A 22,077-nucleotide genomic window follows, 5' to 3' on the forward strand; every position below is an offset into this window, starting at 1 on the left:
CTTTCAGTTACTAGCTGATGAGCCATGAGAGTCTCAGCTAGTATTTCTTTAGTGTCCTTGGGTCTTTGGGAACAACAGAACTTAGACATCTGTAACTCAATCCCTGATAATACTAAAGAGTATTATAAAGATAGTGTTCTTGTGAATGGTCAGGAGACCCCTGTCATCAGAGACACTGGAGCCAGCATAACTATGGTTGATTAATGTTTTCTCAAGGTAGAGGATGTTGCTAAGGCATCCAAACACCTAACCAAGTTAGCTGGAGGTCCTGGGCAAATGGTTCCCTAGTTACCAGCTCTCATCCAGTGCAATGACATGACTGTCAGAATACCTGTAAGTGTGCAAAGTGACGTACCTGGGAGGGTCATGTTGGGTAATGACCTTAAAACTCTTGGAGTTGTGTCTAGTACCCCCAGACCTCCCAGAAAAAGGAAGCAGGAGCTCACAAGGTCTGCTAGGGAGAGAACCTTGAGAGGCTCTCCTGGGGACTTGATGGAAGAAACTATCACCCCATGTACACAGGACTTACTTACTGCTATTGCAGGACAGAAAGAGACAAAGGGGAAACCCATGTCTGCCAGCAAGAAACCAGCAAGCACCCCTGTGCCCAGAAGGATATCTCCAAGACTGTCCAAAGTCACACCTGTGACTCCTCCACCAGCTGAGGCTGAGTGTGAGGTTCAACCCTGATTGTTCAACTAGATACTGAGGAATCAGATCTAGAAGAAGACCTTACTCTAGTTGGAGATCTTGACCATGTTGAACATCCTGAGCTGCAGTATTTACTGGCAGAAGGTGGACCCAATAGGGCAGACTTCAGCAGAGGACAAAGGGAGTGTCCTACTCTTGAAGGTCTTCGCCTACAGGCAGCTTCTCAGCTCGATGGGAAAGAGCCTGGAAAGTATAGGTTACACTGGGAAGATGGCCTCTTCTACAGTGAACCGACTGAGTCAACCCCTGGAGACTGCAAAAGACTTGTAGTACCTCTAGTGAACTGACTCCCCTTCCAACAGTTAGTCCACAAGATACCTTTGGTCACTTAAGTTTTAAGAAGACCAAGGAAAGGCTCTCTCTCTACTTCTACTGGCCTAAAATGGGTTCAGAAGTAGACAAATTCTGTAGGAGCTGTCACACTAGCCAAACCTCTGTCAAGAGTGGAGCCAAGAATGTGACACCCTTGGTGCCTCTCGAAGTGGTGGGAGTTCCTTTTGAGAGGGTAGGGATTGACATTGTTGGTCCCCTTGATCCTCCCACATCTTCAGGTAAAAGGTTTATCCTGGTTATAGTAGACCATGCTACTAGGTATCCTGAAGCAATACCTATGAGAACTGTTACGGCTCAGGCTGTGGCCAAGGCCCTACCTGGTATTTTTACCAGAGTAGGTTTTCCTAAGGAGGTGATATCTGACAGGGGATCAAATTTTATGCCCACTACATGCAAGCCATGTGGAAAACCTGTAGAGTCACCTACAAGTTCTCTACTGCCTACCACCCACAAACCAATGGGTTAGTGGAGAGGTTTAACAGAACCATGAAGAGCATAATAGGTGCTTTAGAAGAAGCCCTTCAAAGAAAGTGGCACCTTCTACTGCCATGCCTTCTCTTTGCATATAGAGAGGTCCCTCAGGAGGGAGTGGGTTACAGTCCCTTTGAACTTCTCTGTGGCCATCCAGTCAGAGGTACATTGGCCCTGATTAAGGAGGGGTTGGAGAGTGCTCCTTCCCTCAAGCCAGTCAGAGTGACTGACTATGTGATAGGTCTCCGGAGGAGAATGTCACACATGATGGCAGAAGCAAGTGATAACTTGAAAGATGGTCAAGCTCTGGTCAAGCATCGGCATGACCAAAAAGCTAACATGGTTGAGTTTACTCAAGACCAGCTTGTTCTTGTTATGGTACCTACAAGGCAGAGGGCCTTACAGGATAAGTGGATAGGACCCTTCAAAGTTGTGGGTAACCTTGGAGAGGTGAACTATCTGGTGGACTTAGGCAATCCTAAGGAGGCTCCCAGAGTCATTCACACCAACCGTTTGAGGGCTTATGTCTCTAGACCTGAAGTAGGAGCTTTGCTTCTAGCTTCAGCTCAGGAGGAGGAGGAGAGTTATCCTCTGCCTGACTTCCTCAGAGGCTTACCTTTAGATGAGCAAGTGGAAGGAGTTAATCTCTCTTCCAGTCTAATATCTGACCAGCAGGATGAGTGCACGTTACTGTTAAATCAGTTTGCCTCCCTGTTCTCACTTTCACCAGGCTTGACCCCTTGGGGCCATCATGATATCCTCACTGGTGACTGTTTGCCTGTGAAAAGCAGGGGGTACAGAATGTCAGACAATGTAAGAATCCATATAAGGAATGAGGTCAGCAAGATGCTGACCTCTGGGTTATAGATCCCTCTACTAGTCCATGGTCTAGCCCAGTTGTGCTTGTACCAAAGGCAGGATCCAAGAAGTTGAGATTCAGTGTAGACTATAGAGCGCTAAATGCAGTCACCAAGACTGATGCCCATCCTTTGCCTAGGACAGATGAGCTGGTGGATAAACTTGGTGCAGCCAAGTACCTCAGCACATTTGACCTAACGTCAGGCTATTGGCAAATAGCCCTGACAGACCATGCCAAGGAGATAACTGCATTCTCCACCCCAGCAGGCCTCTACCAATTTAAGGTAATGCCTTTTGGACTAAAGAATGCACCTGCTACATTTCAGAGGATGGTCAATCAAGTTCTGAATGGGATGAAGGACTTCTGCATGGCCTACTTGTATGACATTGCAGTGTTCAGCCCTACATGGAAAGAACATATTGATCACCTAGGATATGTTTTGCAGGCTCTTGAACAGGCCCATCTGACCATAAAGGCAAGTAAATGTCAAATTGGTCAGAGCACAGTGGTCTACCTTGGACATGAGGTTGTTACACTCACCTGGGGCACTGAACGAAGCTGGACTTCCGCGGTCTTCACCAATGTGACTCGTAGTGTAGTGATGAGCGACTGCACTTGCCCACTCAGTTTTGTCTGTCTGGCTCGTAGGAGGATTTTCCTAAAGTAGTAAAATGATAATTAGTCGACCATGGTAAAAGGGGTTAACTTTGTTTTTTCCGAAACCACCTTGTGTCCCCCTTATCATGTCTCACCTTATTGTTAGGAAGGGTGGGCTCTCCATTCTGCGTCGGCGTGCAGGGGTGCCTAGAAACCAATTAACTTCACTGATCCGTAATCTTATTGTAGAATTTTCAGACAACGATAACTCCGAGGTAAGTTTTGCCAATCCAAAGTATAATGCAAAGTTTTAGAGTTCAATTGTCTTATAGTTCATTCTTGCTCCTTTTATATATTTCTCCCCTTGCAGAATGGCCCAAGATGAATGTTCCGTTTCCAAAGGATGGAGGTAGCGCCAAGGTAAGAGTCAGTTTTGCACCAAGCACTAATCTTAGTAAGCGAAATTGTCCATTATGAGATTGCTGCGCGGTAACAGATGTTTTCTTTTCCTCACAGGTGCGGCGACTCCCAGATGCAAGCGACGACGAATGGTGTGGCTCCTGTTCTAATCTTCTCTTCCTCTTCTCTTTTACAGGTTTGGTTCACGGAGAACAAGATGGATGTAGCTGTAGACGGGATGCTGGGCTGCAGGCACGGTGAGCGTTACGCTGCAGAGTTGCAGAATAACGCGAAGCGTGTGCTGCTCTCCGGGCGTGGTTTAAATAGCCACCATAAAGTAGTTCCTAGGTAAAATAGTTCCAGTACCACACCCAAGAATAAAAATAGTCCCTGGAAGAAAGTAATCCCTTCAAGGCCTCATGGTGGCCTATACATGATTTCTCTACAGGATGACCTGCTCAGTTTTAAAAAGGAAATATGAGCCTGGCGCCAACGGTGCCAGGACTGAGTCCATAAAGCCCCTAGGCAATGCCTTGAGTCTCTCTGAGTTCTCTTGGGTGCCTGTACTCTGGGCAGATGGGTCTGCTCCAGACGTCTGGGGGCAGGCATCGTGACAGAGGTAGGAGGAGGAGAAATAAGGCCATTGCCTAGTAAAGTACAGGCTGTTCAAAACTGGGCCACCCCTACTACTCAAACCCAAGTGAGAGCCTTCCTAGGTCTCACTGGGTACTACAGGAACTTCATAGGGAACTATGGGACCATAGCTTCTCCCTTGAATGTCATCTCCTCACCCAAATTTCCTAAGAAGGTCAGATGGAATGAGGAGTGCAATCAAGCCTTTGAAGGCCTGAAGACAGCCGTTTGTCAAGCTCCAGTCCTAAGATCTCCTGACTACCACCAACTCTTCAATGTACAAACTGATGCTTCTAATGTAGGTATAGGTGCAGTCCTTAGTCAACTGGATGAGAAAGGTAGGGAACACCCCATTTTCTTCATCAGCAGGAAGATAAAGGATCCTGAGACAAGGTGGACAACAATAGAACGCATATGCTTTGCTATTGTGTGGTCACTGAAGAGGTTTAGACCATTCTTGTATGGGTCTACCTTCATTATTCAGACTGGCCACCAACCCTTGAGATGGCTGATGCAAGTGAAAGGGAAAAACCCCAAACTACTCAGATGGTCAATCTGCCTGCAAGGGTTTGATTTTACCATTGAGCACAGAGCAGGAAGTCACCACCAAAATGCTGATGGTCTCTCTAGGATGTTTATAACTGACTGGAGGTATGAGATCCACCCAGGGATGGATGAAATCCTCCTGTCCCTTAGTCTGGGGGGGCGAGTGTTAGGGAGAAGGCTCATTCTATGGCTAATTCCCCTCACCTAGTGAGTCCCCCAGCAGCTTTGCTGGATTTCTGGAGTTTATTTTTCCACCTGGTAAGAATGTGAGCCTTTTTCCCACTCTTACATGTGTTTTGCCATGTGTATTTCTACTGTTTGTGTGATCTTGGGCTCTGGAGCACACCACTCCATGAGCCCACCTTTTTGTGTGTGTTACACAGCACATTCAATGCAGTAACACAGGGTTGTCTTTGAGATTTCCCCCTGACTCCATTTTCTGGGGCTGACTAGTGTCCCCAGAAATAGATAAAGTTGACATTAACTTTACATAGTCACTTTAAAACTACAGACCCAGTACACCCCATCTTACATGGAGTACTGGAAAGGGTTAATCCCTACCCCTTTTTGCCTGTGCCTCTCTGAGCTTTGTTTTGCTCTCTTAACATTTAGACTTGGCTGGTGGTAGTGGTATCTACCCTAACTTTTCTACCGCGATTATACACTATAAACGTGGTACTGTTTTAGGCTTTTATACTAGCCTCGAACATAAAACCGATTGACCAAATATTCTTTCTTTTGGCTCCAGTTGGGTTTATTCCCCATTTCTTTTTGTTAAGGTCCTTCTTGTGTTTTACTTTGCGCGGCAAACCAGGTTTGCCTTCTTTGTTCACCTTCTTTTGGTGGGCTTCTACGAAGAAGCCCTCCTTTTGACGCCTTAGTGTCTAGGTGAGCTGAATGTGTGGGAGGGGTGTAGTCACCCCCTGCACAGGATCTCCTTGGAGACCCAAGTCGGACTTTGTGCCCATTGGCTGGAGGGGTTGTCCGGGCTGGACAACCCCCTGCTGTGTGATTGACAGCCAGGCTGTGTGAATGGGGGAGTTTCGCATAAAAGGCAGGTCTCTTCGGCTGGAAGTCAGAGTCGCCACTTGAACTGCAAGGAACCGAAGAGAGGCAGAGAAGAAGACGGCTGCTGCAACTACCGAGTCCCGGTGAAGCCCTGCTGCAGTCCTGAGCTATCTACCCTTCAACGACAAGAGACGATCCAGTCAGAAGTCTTCTTCCCTTGAGCCTGGTGGGATCAATCAGCTCATCTTCATCAGTCAGAGGATCCTCTTCTTGGTCAAAATCGCTGCACACCGCTGTAGTGGTCCGAATAGCCATCTGAAGAGTCTCTCCTGATTTAAAGGAGTGCACCTTTTATTCACTGTCACTTTGCTGCTCCTGGCTTCAACCCTGGGTAGTGCAGATCGCTCCAGACGTCCTCCTTCTTGTCACCACTACTGAAGCTCCAGGAACCATGAGTCTGGAGGAAACTACCAAGAACAACTGCCGTGGCACCAGCTCTTCTTCATAAGAATAAGGTACTGTTTCCAACTTCGAGGAACTAGGGTGAACCCCTTTTTTCCGCACTGAAGGCTTGTCCTCATTCTCCTTCCCTCTTATAACTTTCGCTACCTCTTATAACAATATCTAAGTGCTCCTGGCAACCTTGAATCGTGAACTGTACTAAACGTGTGATCCTCAGCAACAGTAACCCTGTTCCACTTGACACTGGCGCAAGCCTATTGACTTTAATTAACTTGTAGGAAAGTGTCCTCTGATTCTATCTGCCTCGACAAAAGTATTGCCTATGATTTTTATCCCCAACTCTTTTGTGTTGATTCATGTGCTAAGTGTGTTTTAACTCCGGTAACATTTCTTCCCGCGGTTACGCGTATCTTTAGTAAGACCGAACTGTCATTACTGTCAAAAAGTGATCGCATCTGTACTTCCGGTAATATCTTTGTTTCACAACACTAGGCCGTCAAAACCAAAGGTACTTACCTTGAATTGTACTGTACAAAGTGAATTGGTTGTGTGTAGTGTATTTGAAGTGTGGTTTTAATTTAATAGAAGTGAAGTGTTTTACGAACGGATGGTTTAAAATTAATGTACTTTTACTTTGCTTGAGTCACAGTAATTGTAGTCCTTTGTGTAATCTCTACTACTGCTCATTTACTCTTGAGATAAGTCTGGTTGCTCTACTACTGCTACCACTTTAACAGTGTAGTACAGGCTTGTACCAAAGGTGAACTTGTATTACCACTTGTAGTCTTAATTGTGTGTAGTGGTCCCTAAAGGCACTGCACAGGATTCTGCCTAACACACAGAATGACAGAAAGGCAAAGAGCTCAGTGACCTCTCCACATTTAAGCAGCAATCAGTCCCACCCAAACCTGTGATCACCCAATTGTCAATGGTAGATGTGTAACTGAAGACTCCCAGTGTCAATATTTCAAGCAAATATCTACCAAAGATGAGAAACTCTACAAGTGTTTTAAATCTCGCTGGCGTGCCAGTTGCCAGTGTGATTCTATATAACCAGAATAGCTCTGAATTGAGAGCCAGTAAAAACAATTAACATTTTGTCCTGCCCAACTCCTCAAAGGTACAATCAAAGGAGGTAAACCAAAATATTTATCAAGTTACATTTTTGTATATGTTATAAAGCATGTTTATGTCAGAACAGCAAAAGATGAGTAATAACCTTTCATCTGAGCAGCCATTTTAGACCTCCCTTGCCTGTCCAAGGGTTGGACTGGCCATCAAGCTTGATTACAGCTAACCAGCGCAAATACTCATGGAAGCATTTTCAAGAGCCACAACCAGTGCTGCTTACATGTTCTAGATAACAATGGTGCTGCCACAGATGAGACAAATACACAAGCTAGTAGATTTATGGAGTCTCACAGTCTCAAGAACACACCAACTAGCAAAGGAAGTTCAAGGGTCTTCATTTTCAGAGAAGGGGCTCACTGCGGTCCATTCTTCTCTATCTTGTTTAGAGAAATATGTTCCCTCCCTAACAAAGGCACCCCTCAACCATGGGATGGTCACTGGAGATTGGTAACCGCTACTATATGAAAGCAGCTTAACTAAAGACTAGGTGGTCCCTGTTCTTGGTTCCCCAATGTGTTATAAGGTAAGGGTTTTTGCCTTGCATTCACTCAAGCTCAACTTGGTTGAATCCTTGAATGCTCTGTTGTTCTTCTCCCTATGTCTTTCTTTCACTCTCCATGTCCTCCTTCTACTCTCTTCCATCCTATTCCAAACCCCATCTCGCCTTACTCTCCCTGACAGTATCTCCAGTATCTGCTGTATGCCTCAGATCTTACTCCTACTCTACTCTCTTTCTCACACAACTACTACTCTTCCCTCTCCACACCACTGCTTCCTCACCTCTTCACACTAGCACTCTCGCCCCTCCACACTACTACTACTCCACTACACCCCACCACTCCCATAGTCACTCTCATTCCACTTCACCACTCACCTTTTCATTCACTCTCTACTCTTTCTACACTATTCTCTCTCCCTTACCTTGCATTCATACTCAAACCCAAGTACCGCTCTCTCCCACCAACCAAACCTTCACCTTTCATACTCCTTCAGCAATTCTTCTTCATGATCCTCTGCTCTATACCTCCTCCGCCTGGCTTGTCCTCACTTGACCTCACTTGAACAACCCACACCGTTACACTCATGTTTACCACTTCCTGTTCTCCCTTTTATCCTCCTTCCTCCTCCATTGGACATCTGTCACGATCCACTTCCTGAAAACCCCCGGCAGGTCCATGGGCCAGGAGGGGTCTCGGCTCGGGCTCCCAGCAAGCTTAGGCATCCTTTGCCTAGGTCCTCTTGGGGCCTGTCCTGGCGCCTTTGGCGCCAGGCTCATACTTAATGAAGACTTGTGCTTGGGAACTATTTTATTTCAGTGCCAGTCAACATGGAGGCATCCACATAGCTTGGCTCCTTGGAACCAAGCTATGCGGTATAGTGTTTTGGGTGTGGTAGCCTAGGGACTATTTTACCTGGACTACTTTCTTGATGCTATTTAAACCACACCCGACTTGGATAGCACGCTTCGCGTTACTTTGCAATCCTGCAACGTGACGCTCATCAAGTTCAGCTGCATCTGCGAACCTCGGAAGAACAGCATCTGAAAAACAAAAGGACACCGTTAATAACAGCATCTTACCTGTGATTCCACCGCTAGCTGCCCTCTGCTCCTGCAAACAGCATCCAAGGAACAGCGAACCTCCCGGACAATCGGATCTGCAAAAAGGAGAGAAACAGGACATTAGACATTTTACAATTGTGCCGGCAGCTTACCTCACGAGTCGCCCATCGACCAGCCTTGGGACTTCTTGCTCCGGGTGAGCACCGCAACCTACGGGAACAAAAGACAACAGGTGAGCAAAGGCAAGGAATCATAGCGCTGTGCATAGCGCCTACTTACCGCATCAAGGCGCTCTCGAAGCACTATCACCTGCCGGTGGGTCCCAACTCAGCCAAAGTTCCACAGCGAACATCCGCGCACCTAAGGACAGAGAAAAGACATTAAAATATAAGAAGGGCATACAAGTATAACAGTAATAAGACCTACCTGAAAGACTCTAAAGGGTCTGCATCAGTGAAGTAACTCGATCGCAGTCGCCCACACAGGACAATGCACCCCTGCCAAGAAGGCAGGACGGAGAGCATGCCAAAACCCATCACAAGGTGAGGAAAGGTCCAGGAAGGGGCTGCGGGCATACAGGGTGTTGGGAGGCTCTTACCCCAGTTGCACAGTCTTGAACATTGCCAACCTGTTTTCCAGGCAGAACGTATCCGCTGATTATACATGGGAGTGGCTGAGAAGGGTACCAGAGTCCCCACAGCTGGGTGGTGTCCCCGTGGATACCAGGTGAGCGTAACACATCTCTCTCACCTGGTTGCCTAAGTCAACTGCTGACTGTTCTTCTCCCACAGAGAGGTGTTACAAGCAAGGCAAAACAATAAAGGGGTCTTAATCCTTTCCCCTTTCTCGTACGAGTGCCAGCCAGTCTCCAGCAATGGAGGCCGGCAGCAATCAATGTCCCAGTTCATGTTAAGACTCTACAGCCTGTGCAAGATGCCAGCTTGGTGAGTCTGTTTCTCTGCGACACCCTCACACATGAGTACAATTGGGCCTCATTATGAGTTGGGTGATGTGGTAAAAATGTGGTGGTAATATTTTTAATGTTGTATTACCGCACTGCCCAACTATGAGTTTAGTGTAACGTTGGAGTATTCACATCCAGCTATGAGCTGGTGGTAAATCTGCCACCTATCAACCAATTTTTGGTGGAATTGCCACCTGTGGAATTACTGCTGCTCTAATTCCACTGAAATTCCCTTGGAGGCCTATGTACTCTAATTAAATAGGGACTAACACCACCACCACCAATTGTAATCTGGCGGTAATACCAACGGAGGAAGTGGCGGTAACAGTATTAATGTTTGATGTTATCTTGGCCGATTTACAGCCCAGATACCACCGAACTTGTAATGAGCCCCAATATATCTAAGCGCGTAGATCCTTGTGGAGTGCTTCATGCAGGGAATCCTGCTGGCGTTGTGCTGATGTGGGTCATGTAGCAGCTTGGTGTACTGATGTGCTGTTTGCTCTGTATTTCGTCCACCCACCCTCTCCCTCTCTGTGGGCTTCATTGTTTTCTATCTGTCTTACGGTTAAGCCTGCTGGAACTGAAGTCTTGGGCACAAAGAAGGAAACTAGCCAGAATGTTGCTCTGCTGGCATGGGGTGATGGACAGGGGCACTCTGCACAAGCATGCATGCACAGGTGGACCGGACAGGGACTCGTGCCTGCCTAAATCCCACAATCCACCCCTTTGTTAAGACTGACTTTGGTATCTACCTTGGTAGGGGTCCCCATTCCCTCCTCACAGGGGCATATCCCTGGCCCTGTCACAGGAGTAATTTCCTAAATGCCGCCACAAAAGATTTCAAATAAAGCCATCACATGCTGATGTCCTCTGGGATCTTACCTGTCAAATATTTATGGCACACAAGGATAGTGCACATTTTGAGGTTATTAACAATCAAACAGACTCCTTGCATTCTCAATGCAAAATGTAACAACCTCAATCACTGACACAGTATAAATGGTTCACCTCATACTAGACAGCGCTCGCTGCTTCTAAGCCTTCATTACCGAAGCAACAGCAAGTGCACTGACCAGGGCTGCTTTTCTCAAGTTGGCATGCATATTTTATGGGACCACCAGCCACTGGCAACTTCCATCAAATCACATGCTGAAGGTGCCTTTTGAGAAATGTGGGTGGAATGGGGATGATGCTTTGTGCATGGTAACAGGGCTGCCCAATGCCGAGATTCTTGAACAAGAACAGGTCACATATTGACACACCATCCCTATATGATCTAACACAAGCACCAACTGGCCGGTCAGGAAAACAGATCAGACCCGTATTACTTAGTTATCAAACAGAAAATATAGTTATGGCTGACAATGAAATTGTCCCTCCAGGAATGATTCATACATGTAAATCAATTCTAAACCTTCAATTACAGTGGTGCTGTGTATTTAGTGTGATAATCAAATCAACACTAATGGTGATGCCAGAATCATCACTCACAGCCAACTCAGAGCTATATTTATGCACTCAATCAACCGATAGCCAATCATGTACCAAAAATAGATTTTGTGATTAATAAAATCTCGCATAGCTCATAAATTAACACAAACTTGCAAAACAAAAAGATACATATAAACAAAGGCAACATCGCAACAGACAAAAATAATGAACAATCAAAATAAAACAGTTGATGTCTGTACCCGATTCCTCATGTGTTCCCTATATAATAACAGAGGATACTATAGCTATTTCAGGGGACCCACAAGTCAGGTTCTGCATATTACAAATGAAGATCCAATATTTCTTTGGTGCCTTGCAGACTCATATGCTGCTCACTTAGTAGGCCATACGTTTCGACAGGCCAAACAAATAGCTCTGCCTTCTTCAGGACCCAATAACGCCCTGCAGACAAATAAATGTAAGCATTATTTAAAAGGCTGTGTACAAACATATGAATGCCAACACCATCTCCTTCGCATTGATTCCAAAGAGAAGTAAATGAGCTAACCAGATTCCACCAGAGCACAAGCAAACTCATAATAAAGCTGCTTTATCACTGAAGAGTGAGAATAAATAGGTTATGCTTAAATGCAAGAGTAACCCATGATCACTGGCAGAAACAGAATGTGACTTACCCTATTCAATCTTTCTTAGATCATGGTATCTAAAATATTCAGCCATGATACCTGGAGGGATATCACCGAGTTTCCATAACAACAGCATTTCAATGGCTGCCTTTTGTGCCTGTGAATCATTTAGGCAAAGTCACATTAGTGACAGTCGAAAGTCCAAATATGTGATATCCTAGAAGGTAAGAGGACATGCCCTATCATATTGGACTACTTGTTCAGACCAACAGGACTCAGTAGTACATCGAGGTATTAACACCTTTGACTGCCTTACAGAGAGCTTTTAGAAATAAAGAAGAGAGAGGAAAGGAAAAAATAAACAGAAGGCAAACAGTCAAAATTCCTATACTGGAAATCAATGTGAAACATCACACAGAAATGTACTGTAACCGAGTTGCAACCAGCGCAAGAGCTTGTGTCAACTCTATACAGCCTGTTCAAGAGGGTATATCAGGCATTTAAAGGGATGTGATGTGATCTCAGCAATCACGTGTCTGAGAGTCCGTAACGTGACCTGCGTGTGTCATGTCATCACAGCCCGCCTACTGTCTCATTGTCCTTCATGATGCTCCACTGCCATCTTGGAATGGCTAACAAACCTAAGTGAGGTCTCAAAAGAGGGCTACTAAAGTCCAAAGAATAACACTACACTATTATGTTAGGAACCAAATCCTCTAAAAGTTTGTCAGTCAAAAAATGAATCCATCACTAAATGGCAAAAAATGATTCCATGTTTTTTTTTTCATTTTAATAGTTTTTTTATTGTTTTTTTAAATAAACATGATAACACATGTGTTTATACATTACAGATATCTAGAGAAACAAAATATTACTACTAAACATAGACTAGCCATAATAGCAAGTGACAAAGTTAATGAAGCATATAACATTAAGTAAACCATTTATATTATTTTGCAAAGTTCACGAAGCTTATGTTATTGAAGCAATAGAAAAAAAAATGAAACAAAAGTTATTCTCTTAAATCCGCAATGAGAATAAATTGGGGAGAGTCGGAAAATGAATGATGGGGAAACAGACTGGTAGACAGAGAACTAACAAACACGAAACAAAAGGGAGGAGAGTAAGGGGAAAGATGGGTATGGAGTTATATTTTCTCAAATTGTTTATACAGTTATGATAATACTACATTACAAACATATGAATGAGATTATCAACTCACATCCAATGAATTCAAAATATATATGTAGATTCAGGTACCATGTGCAGTAACATTGAAATAGTTAAGATAGCGGATGAAAAAGGACCATTTAGCATTGAATTTAGGGATTATATTCAACACATTAGCCATACATAATTCCATTTTATGTAAATTACAAATAGAGTTCCACCATCCTCTGGTGGCGAGAGATCGAGAATCTTTCCAATTGGCTGTAATGCATTTCAAGGCTGTGCAGATCAATAAATCATAGAGTTTGGCTCAGTCCGGGGAGATATTGATAGTTATGGCAATGCTACCTAGGAAAACATTGATTCCATGTTGAATAAACGTCTGGGCCTGATACGGAAGAGCATGCATAGAATTACCCTGATAGATAAAACATACCGTATAGGCAGATATACTAACCCCACGGTATGCACATGCTTCAAATGATGGCATAATCAGATTTGTCTTAGTAATATTGAAGGATTGACAAAGTGGATGGATTGCTTATGTCTACAGTATGAAGGGCAGAGCTTCATTTAAACCAGACGTGTATATTAAGTCAGTGAATTCACTGGGCCTCCTTCACAAGAAGGGCACATTGCAGGTTAGGGACATTCCTTATTGCATCAACTATCCACCACTGTAGGCCACCTGGCATATGTTGAAATGTAATATAATGTAGTACTAAGGGGGCCATGCTGTTCTTACATTGAATTCTGGATCAATGTTCAGGGATCTATATGTGAGCCCCCTAGGCGGTTTGGACCACATACCGTAACCCACAAGGGCACTGAATGCAGTAGACCACATTTGTGGTCTTGCAGTTTGACAGGAATTTAAGGTCTCACTGTTTGTTGCCTATCATAATGTATTGGATTTTCTTTGTACATTTACATGCCCTACAGCCAACAAATGTAAAATATCCATGTAGCGGTCATAACTCCCAATTACGAATGGATGATCTATCCTGACTGGGTCATGAGTGGACTAAACTACGTTTACGCCATGGTGGTTGGCGGACTTACCGCCCCATTCCGAGGTGAGTGGGGCGGTAAGTCCCCATTAACCCATTTACCCTTCCCCATTCCCATTTTTGCCCCATAGGGCATAATGGGAGTGGGGAAGGCGTTAATTACGCCACCGTAAATTACGGTGGCGTAATTAACAACAAGGTCCCTTAGCGCCATGGATTTTAACACTAAAAGCAGGTGTTAAAACCTCCAGCAAACAGCAGAACACCAGGGAAGGTGTTGACGACATCTGTTCAGCCGAAACATATGTAGACATCCCACAGACACCACAGCAACGTTGTCTTTTTCTCCTAAATGATCTTTTAGCTTTTGCTGTATATTGACAGTATTCCCCTGCCACATTAGCATGTGGTAAAAATGTTGATGTCATGGTGATGAATGATGAATGTCACTTACTAACACAATCCAAATTTTTGGGCACAAGAATGCAATAATTGTAGGACTGTTTTTCTTTAAATTGAAGTTTTAATTATCTCTGAATGTTTGTGATGGTGCGGGAAAGCATGCATCATATCATTTTGTAATGAATTGTTTGTTGATTAAAATGTGTTTTTTATAATGATTACTTGTTTGGCACAACTATTTGGATAGATGAACTAGATAATCTATCCTTTTGTCTCTTCTCACTGACCACTCTTTAAGTTACACTAGGAAAGGGGTAATCAAGCAGTTTGTTCTTAATGAGATTGGGCCTAGTGAGCTCGGTTCGTGAACAGCACAATCGTGCAAGCCTAGGCTTTTTAGACCTAATACAAAAGTGAGTCATATGCTATGTGTTTTGCGAATGCCGCAAATCTACTATTGACGCTACAGTGCTTCTACATGGTGCTTACTCGTGCGGTTTTACTACCCCCCTTATACACTGCATCACCTCATATGTTTTTCCTCTCACCTGAAAGCGCCTAGGGGGTGGGATATACTCATTTCCATCCCAACACTTTGCCATTCTTTTCCGCTCATTCCCCTTGTTTTGTGGTCCCCTCTTCCCCACTCCTATCTCCCACCCTATCACTTGGCTGCTGACTATCCCACGTGACCGGAATGACCCTGAACACAGTGGATCTTACCCCTGCGCTCCTCTACGACTGGGCCTTTACAGTGCCCATCTGTGCTGAGTGGAGCTGCAGGTAAGTGTCCCCTGTGGCCTACTTTCTTTTTTCTTTCCTTTTGTTCCTCTTTCTGCATTCATGTGCCATTCTTTTCTGCTCTTTCCGCTTGTGTTTGGTCCCCTACTGCCCACAAAAACCTCCCACCCCCTACCCTAACTCTTGCTGATTGGCTCCAGCTCCCCTACGTGACCGGAATGGCCATGAATACTTTGGATCATACCCCTGTGCTCCGCTCGCACTGGGTCTTTCCAGAGCATAAAGCTCTGTTCCTTCCGGTAATTGGGAAGGAAGGAGGACACTGAAGAAGAGGCTTGGGTTCGGTTTGGGGGTGAGTGGATCGACAACAGGGAGAAGCTTATTGTTGCCTGTATACATAAAGAAAATGCTGCCACCTGAGGAAGGGCCTCGGGTGGTTGGAACAGCGGGCAGAGAATGTATATTCTAACCCACTGCTCCAGACACCTGATTGGCTAATGGCCCTTTCCCGGGTGCAAATCTGAATTCCATGGCTACCCACACACAATAGAAATTGAAATTAAATACACCTGCTCTAATTGACACGGGCATAGATATGCAACAGTGAATCTGGACTCGAAAGAACACATATCGCTTCTGACATATGTGCAGACAAGATTACGATGTCAGAGGAAAATGCTTTGTTTGAAAAAATTCCATCAGTATGTTCATTCAAAAGAGTGCAATTTAAAAAATACAATGGCGCATCCTGAAGATCATATCCTACTGCAGACTGATCTGTCAAGTGACAGGAATTGGCTTAAGAAGTGCCTTATTGCCTCTAGCACTCCACTTACCGGCTTGCCCAAGAAACTCATTGTGGAGGTTCCGGCACATCATGAGGATCCTGCAGACACCATCCTGCTCCATCCCACAGCATCTGGTCCCACTCACCCACTGCGGTGCCATTGTCACATGTTCTTCCTTACGTGATTAGCACTCACATTATGGCATCAGTTGCCCGGTCTTCTATGTCAAAGTCTGGATGTTCTAAGGGCACTGGTATTCCCTGTTTGCCCCTGTCCACTCCTTTGCGCGATCAGTCATGTTAGTTTAATCTACACAACTGCAGGCATTTATTTAAGGACGACAGGACATGTCAGGCTTGGTTAACCATTTACTAATTACTGCCTCAACTCAATGCTTCGTCCTCCCTGAACCTGCTCCTCTTCCTCCCGTCTCGCTCTGTCTTTAACCTTTGAGTGTCCTCGTAACACCTCCCCCTGACATATCTTCTTACATCTCCGTTACACGTCGTCGATTAGTCAGCACAGCCTTCTGATGATCCGTCTCGGCTGTCCCTCCAGGTCTGTCTCTTCTACATTTTCTGCTGGGGGCAAACCACGGCTCTCAACCACTCTTCCTTCATCCTCCGCTGTCCTTGTGTCTTGTCCTGTAGCTGCACGGTTGTGCAAACCTCTCTGGCCGCGGCTTGCAAAATTGCTGACATGGGTTGAAGACAAAGGAGGTCCATTGCAGATAGTGCCTTTGGCTAGTGCAGAACTGTGCCTCAAAAACAATTGCATCAGAAAAGGTGGAAAAAATCACAATGCAGACAAATCTTTGATGTACCAGGAATGAAGGACGGGACAGCAATGATAAAGGATCACTTTTGGGCCTATGGAACCGGAGCTTACAAGAAGCTGCACAGAAATTGGAGAGGACTGTGTTCTATAGTGATTTTTCATGTCCCAGCATTAGTGATCCCAAAGAGTGACTTGAACATTGGTGAATTTCCCAAAGCAGATGCTCACCTGAGGAAGAAGATATCTGTTGAGCTCCTGAGTCGGATGAAGAAGCAGAATTGTTTCTCAGCCAAGTCAATAGAAGCCTTTGATGCCATCCCACATGGGCACAGATTGTTTAGTAAGACTTCATCAATATTCTTGATAATCTTCCTGCCCAGGATCCAGACAGAAGCAAATAATAAATGGTTACAAATAACCAGATGGGAGCTTTTGCAGACGATCAACACCACTATAAAAGGATTCATTGCTATCAAAGATGAGCTGGGAGCCATAAGACTAATGACTCTTCAGAACAGATATGTCCTGGACATGATCACAGCTAAGGATGGAGGTGTTTGTACCAAAATCGGAGAATCAGGTTGCACATTCATACCTTCTCACGACAACGAGAATGGTACCTTGACAGAGGCCATAAGATTGCTGACAAACCTACACGTCAAGATGGAAGACGAAATGGAAGACATTGGTGATGACAGCTGGTTTCGGTCAGTTCTCGTGCGTTCCACAATGGATGGCGCACATTTTCTAGTTACTTGGAGCCCTGCTGGTGATGATCATGTTTGGAGTTTGTGTGATTGGGATAATAATCGCACAATGCAAAAAGACTGCAAAGAAGGCAGTAGTAATGAAGATTGTGATTGATGTTGAATCAGGATTGGAATCTAAGGAGCTGACAAATGAATAAATCAGAGACTAGGTAAAGGCCAGCATCCGTGCACCTGAGGGAACAAAGTTCCTGTACCCTAAGAACCACAAGAAGTATGTGGGGAGATGGATCTACTGCAGTCCCAATGTATAGTGCATGCTTATGACCTGGAGTGTTGATGAGCATGTGAATTGAGCAGGAGGCCTGGAAGGAGTCATAAAGATATGGGTACCAAAGAAGCATTTCTTCAGACGAGGATGTCTTGATGTGAAGAGTGATGAGAGAGTGGTCGATGAATCACCCAGACGGGGCAGTGTAGAGGAGGAGTCAAGTACCCCCACCAAAGCTCTGCCGCCATGCTGCCTATATGTTGGAAGACGGAAATTGCAACACGTGCACTACCAGTAAGGATGCCTGTACCACAGAAAATCATGGAAACCAGGTATCCATTAAGAAAACCTTATATGCATTCACAAAGAAATAATGGCCTTTTGGACAAAGTCCCAGAAGAAGTGTGAAAATGAGTGAAAGAGAAGACTTGTGACATCATACAGAGCAGATGATGATGCACCTGGAAAATATGCACGAGGCAGAAGAACATAGATGTTCTATAAGCTTTGAAGAGGCGGTGGTAAAGATGAGAAACATTTCAGGCTCGAGATGTAGATGCTCATGCTACAGAAACGCTGAAGAACATGTAAATCAGTTTACACTTCTACAGACGCAGTAACGCAAGTAGACAAAGTAATCATAAGGTTGGCTACATCGTGAATAGTTTGCGGCAATGCACCAATGTGTAATACATAGGAATGTATAGAACCTGGATATTCCACACTGCATTTTAAGCAAGGCTTGAACCCCGTGATTGGAAAAGGGTTTTCCAGTGGGGCGCAGTTGGAAAAAAACTAAAGGCGATGGAGAAATACAAGAAAGGCTTGGCTGGCCCAACACCAAGAAGACATGGCCACCGTGAGCCTGGTTGTTCATCCAGTAGTTACAATGAACGTGAGAAAGAAACTAACTTCGGTTTGCAATGTAATGGAAAAACACTGACGTCGTCCAAAGTTCATCATTTAACATAATTAAATGCAGCAAAAGGCTTGAAAATGCGCTCTCCCAGTCACATGGTCAGATCAAATTAGACATTGGATCAAACTACACCGAAACAAAGAAGATACTCCCTTTATTTCCCAGGCACAGAGAGCTTCTACAAGGCCAAGTTCAAAGCCTAATTGACTTGCAGACTGCAAGAGTGATGATCGATGTGGGGCTAATTGGAAGGGGAGGCATGATCACGCCGACCATCCATGCACCTGGTATTGCAGCCTGCGTGCTGCTAGCGTTTGGAATATTTCAGAAGGGTACAAAGGTGCCAAACCAATGGTAGGGGGGCACGTATCAAAGAACCTTATAGTTAGTATAACCAATGAAGTGTTGAGTATTAGAGTGACATGAAAGATGATTTGCACTTGGGATGGGCTTAGTTGCGCACCTGATAGTAGAAACCCAATCACAATCCCCGTCAGTATGGAATGTATACTTAGATGTTCCCTGTAATCGTATCACATCCCCAAGTAGGTTTTTGTAGGTTGCCACGTAGTGTGACATCACTTATGATGAGTTTTTGTTATAAAAGTTGTGTTTTTGTGATATGAGCTGAGGAAAATCGAGCAAACCTCCATTGATGTCCTTTGTAACTCCCTGTTTTAGACAACTCCAAATAAAACAGCATCGAGTTTTGCCAACTTCCTGAGTCGGATTAATTATTGATGTTTGAGTAACTTATGCATCCCTATTCATCTCAAAGTATTGTTACCTCATTTTAAGGGGCCCTAGGTCTATGGGTTTAGCATCTTGGCCTGGTATGCTCTCATGAGGTCTCTCAGTGGCACTCCTGTCACCAAATGCGGTGCGTTCCTGTAGTGATACAGCATGCAGCATTGGGCTTTCTGGACTGACATGCCTTTGATGATGACCCTTTGGATGGTCATTTTGATTGAATACATGAACCTTTCATCCATCCCATTTGCTTGTGACCATAGCGGTTTTATCCTCATGTGTGTGACCCCATGTGTTTTGCGAACCTGTAAAGCTCCTGTCCATTTTATGGTGGTCCATTGTCCGTCTTGACTGTATCGGGGACGCCCCCCTCACTGTGCACTTCATCTATAACCCCAGAGATCTGGACAAAAGACGTGGACAAGGTGTGCTTAGAACTCATCCACTATTACTAGTAGGTAGTTTCCAGTCTTGCATGGTCCGTAGAAGTCCATTGTGACTTCTTGCCACACCCCTTTTGGTATCTGTGTCGGTTGCATGGGGAGTGGTGGGTCGCTTATCGTCGCACACTGACATGGTAGGCAACTCCTTACTACTTCCTCCACCATTTTGTCCTTTAGTGGAAACCATGCCAACTGTCGGAGCAGGCTCTTGGTTGCTTCTACCCCCCTGTGACCTTTATGTGCTATCTTTGCTACCCCCCTCCGGAGAGAGAATGGGATGACAATGCAGCAGCATCTTAGCACTACCCCTTTTTCAACACAGCCAGTTCTTCACTGACCTTCGCCATGCTTTCCAACTCCGGTCTGTTCACCCCTTCCTGGTGACGTGATAGCCTTTCTTAGTCTCTCTATTTGTTTGAGGCAGTGAGATCCACAGCCCATCTGATGGACGGGTCTGCTTGCGACGCCCTTGTCAGGTCCTCGGTGGTGAAGGCAGGTGATAAGGCTTATTTCGTTATATAACACAGATACTCAGCATCCCCTTCCCTCAGCAGCGATGTGTCAGTCATCGGGTATCCAGGGAGGATAGCTCAGCGGCAACATGCTCGCCTTGGAAACAAGATGACACGATTCAACACAGGTTCGATTCCCGGGTCCGTGCTTAGAAACCTCTAAGCGTGTTATAAATACTCAACTAAGACACATTCCTGTAACAGTGCCTTGATGCCCACGGGCTATGTGAGCGCTTTAAAAATGCAAATAAATACAAAATACATTTTAAAATAAATAAAGACATGTAGTCAGCTGGGTTGCTGTTGCCCCCGAGTCTGTTCACGGTGGTATAATCGTATTCTTGGAGGCAGATGCCCCTTCGCTCGGTCCTGGGTCCCCGAATAGTGATAACAGAGCCTGGTGATCCATCATGAGGGTGAATCTCTTCCTGATCACAGAGTGGTGGAAGTATTCACACGCCCACACTGTGGCCACACTCTCTTTCTCTGCCTGGGAGTATGCGCTCTCCGTTGGGGATAGGGATCTGCTTGCGTATGCCATAACGCAGATCGCTAGGGCCTCCGGTCTTTCCTGTTGCGCCAGGATGGCCCCTAGTCCCACCGGGCTGGCATCAAACACTAGTTCCGCGTGCCACAGGGAGTTGAAATACAACAGGTGCGTGGCGCTCGCCAGCTCCGACTTGATCATGTCAAGCGCTGATTGGCATTCACGGGACCACCGGAAAGGTATGTCCTTCTTCAACAACTGTCTCAACGGTTCAGTGGTGATTGCGTATCTCTGTAGATATCTGGCACAGTACCCAGCCATTCCCAGAAAGGATCTGACTTCTCCCACGTGGGCGGGTGCACGCAGATCGTTGATGGCGTGCACTTTGTCTGGGTTAGGTTGCATCCCTTTCCCGAGAAATTGTGTCCATAAAATCTCAACTTGTCCTTGCTGATATTGCATTTTTAATCCCTGGTCGTGCTCCTCATGGGTGGTACCGTACACCAGGATGTTGTCTGAGTAGTTGGAGGCTTGCTTGAGAGGAGTAGGTGTCTAATGGTCTCCTGGAAGATTACTGCGGCCTGACGAAAATATCATAATTGTATAGAAAAAGGCCATTGTGTTTGGCAAATGTCGTTATTCCTCTGGAGTCAGGATGCAATTCCAGTTGGTGGTACCCCTGGTTGAGGTTAAGCTTTGAAACTTTTGTGGCACAGTTCAGGTTCACAATCATGTCCACGATTTTCAGGCCTGGGTGCCATTCTCTTTCAATCGCAGTGTTTGCTACCCTCATGTGGACGCAGAGTCGAAGTCAGTTTTCATCCTTGGGCACTACGACTAGGGGCGAGATCCATGGTGTGGGCCCCGTTGCGTGTTCTATAATGTCATTGTCCAACAGCTGTTGCAGCTCCCTTAATACGGCTTCCTGCAGGTGAAACCTGACCCGCCTTGGATGTTGTGGGACTGGCTTGACTCGCTTGTCACTGTGTGGGCATATGACTGTGTCTCTTAGTTTTCCTAACCCTTGGAAGAGCTCACGGAATGCTTCCTTAATCATCTCCTTGTTGACCGGTGAGCCCTATAGGTGGCAGATGGCTTTGTTAACGTCTTGGTCCCCGCTGCATACTACTACGCCTGTGTCCTGGAATTTGATGTCTATCAGGCCAAGCCCTTTAGCTGTGCGGTAGCCGAGCAGGCATTTCCCTGCACCGGGCTCCTCAGTACATGCATGACAGTGTCTATTTTCTTTGCTCTGAACGAGAATGCCTTCCTAGCTTGCCGCAGCGATGGTACTAGCTCCCAAATGAAATATTCTCGCCTTTGACGGAGTCAGCTCGTGAGGTG

The sequence above is a fragment of the Ambystoma mexicanum genome, chromosome 2q, assembly GCF_040938575.1.
Source record: "Ambystoma mexicanum isolate Mex_15411 chromosome 2q, UKY_AmexF1_1, whole genome shotgun sequence".
Classification (NCBI taxonomy): domain Eukaryota; kingdom Metazoa; phylum Chordata; class Amphibia; order Caudata; family Ambystomatidae; genus Ambystoma; species Ambystoma mexicanum.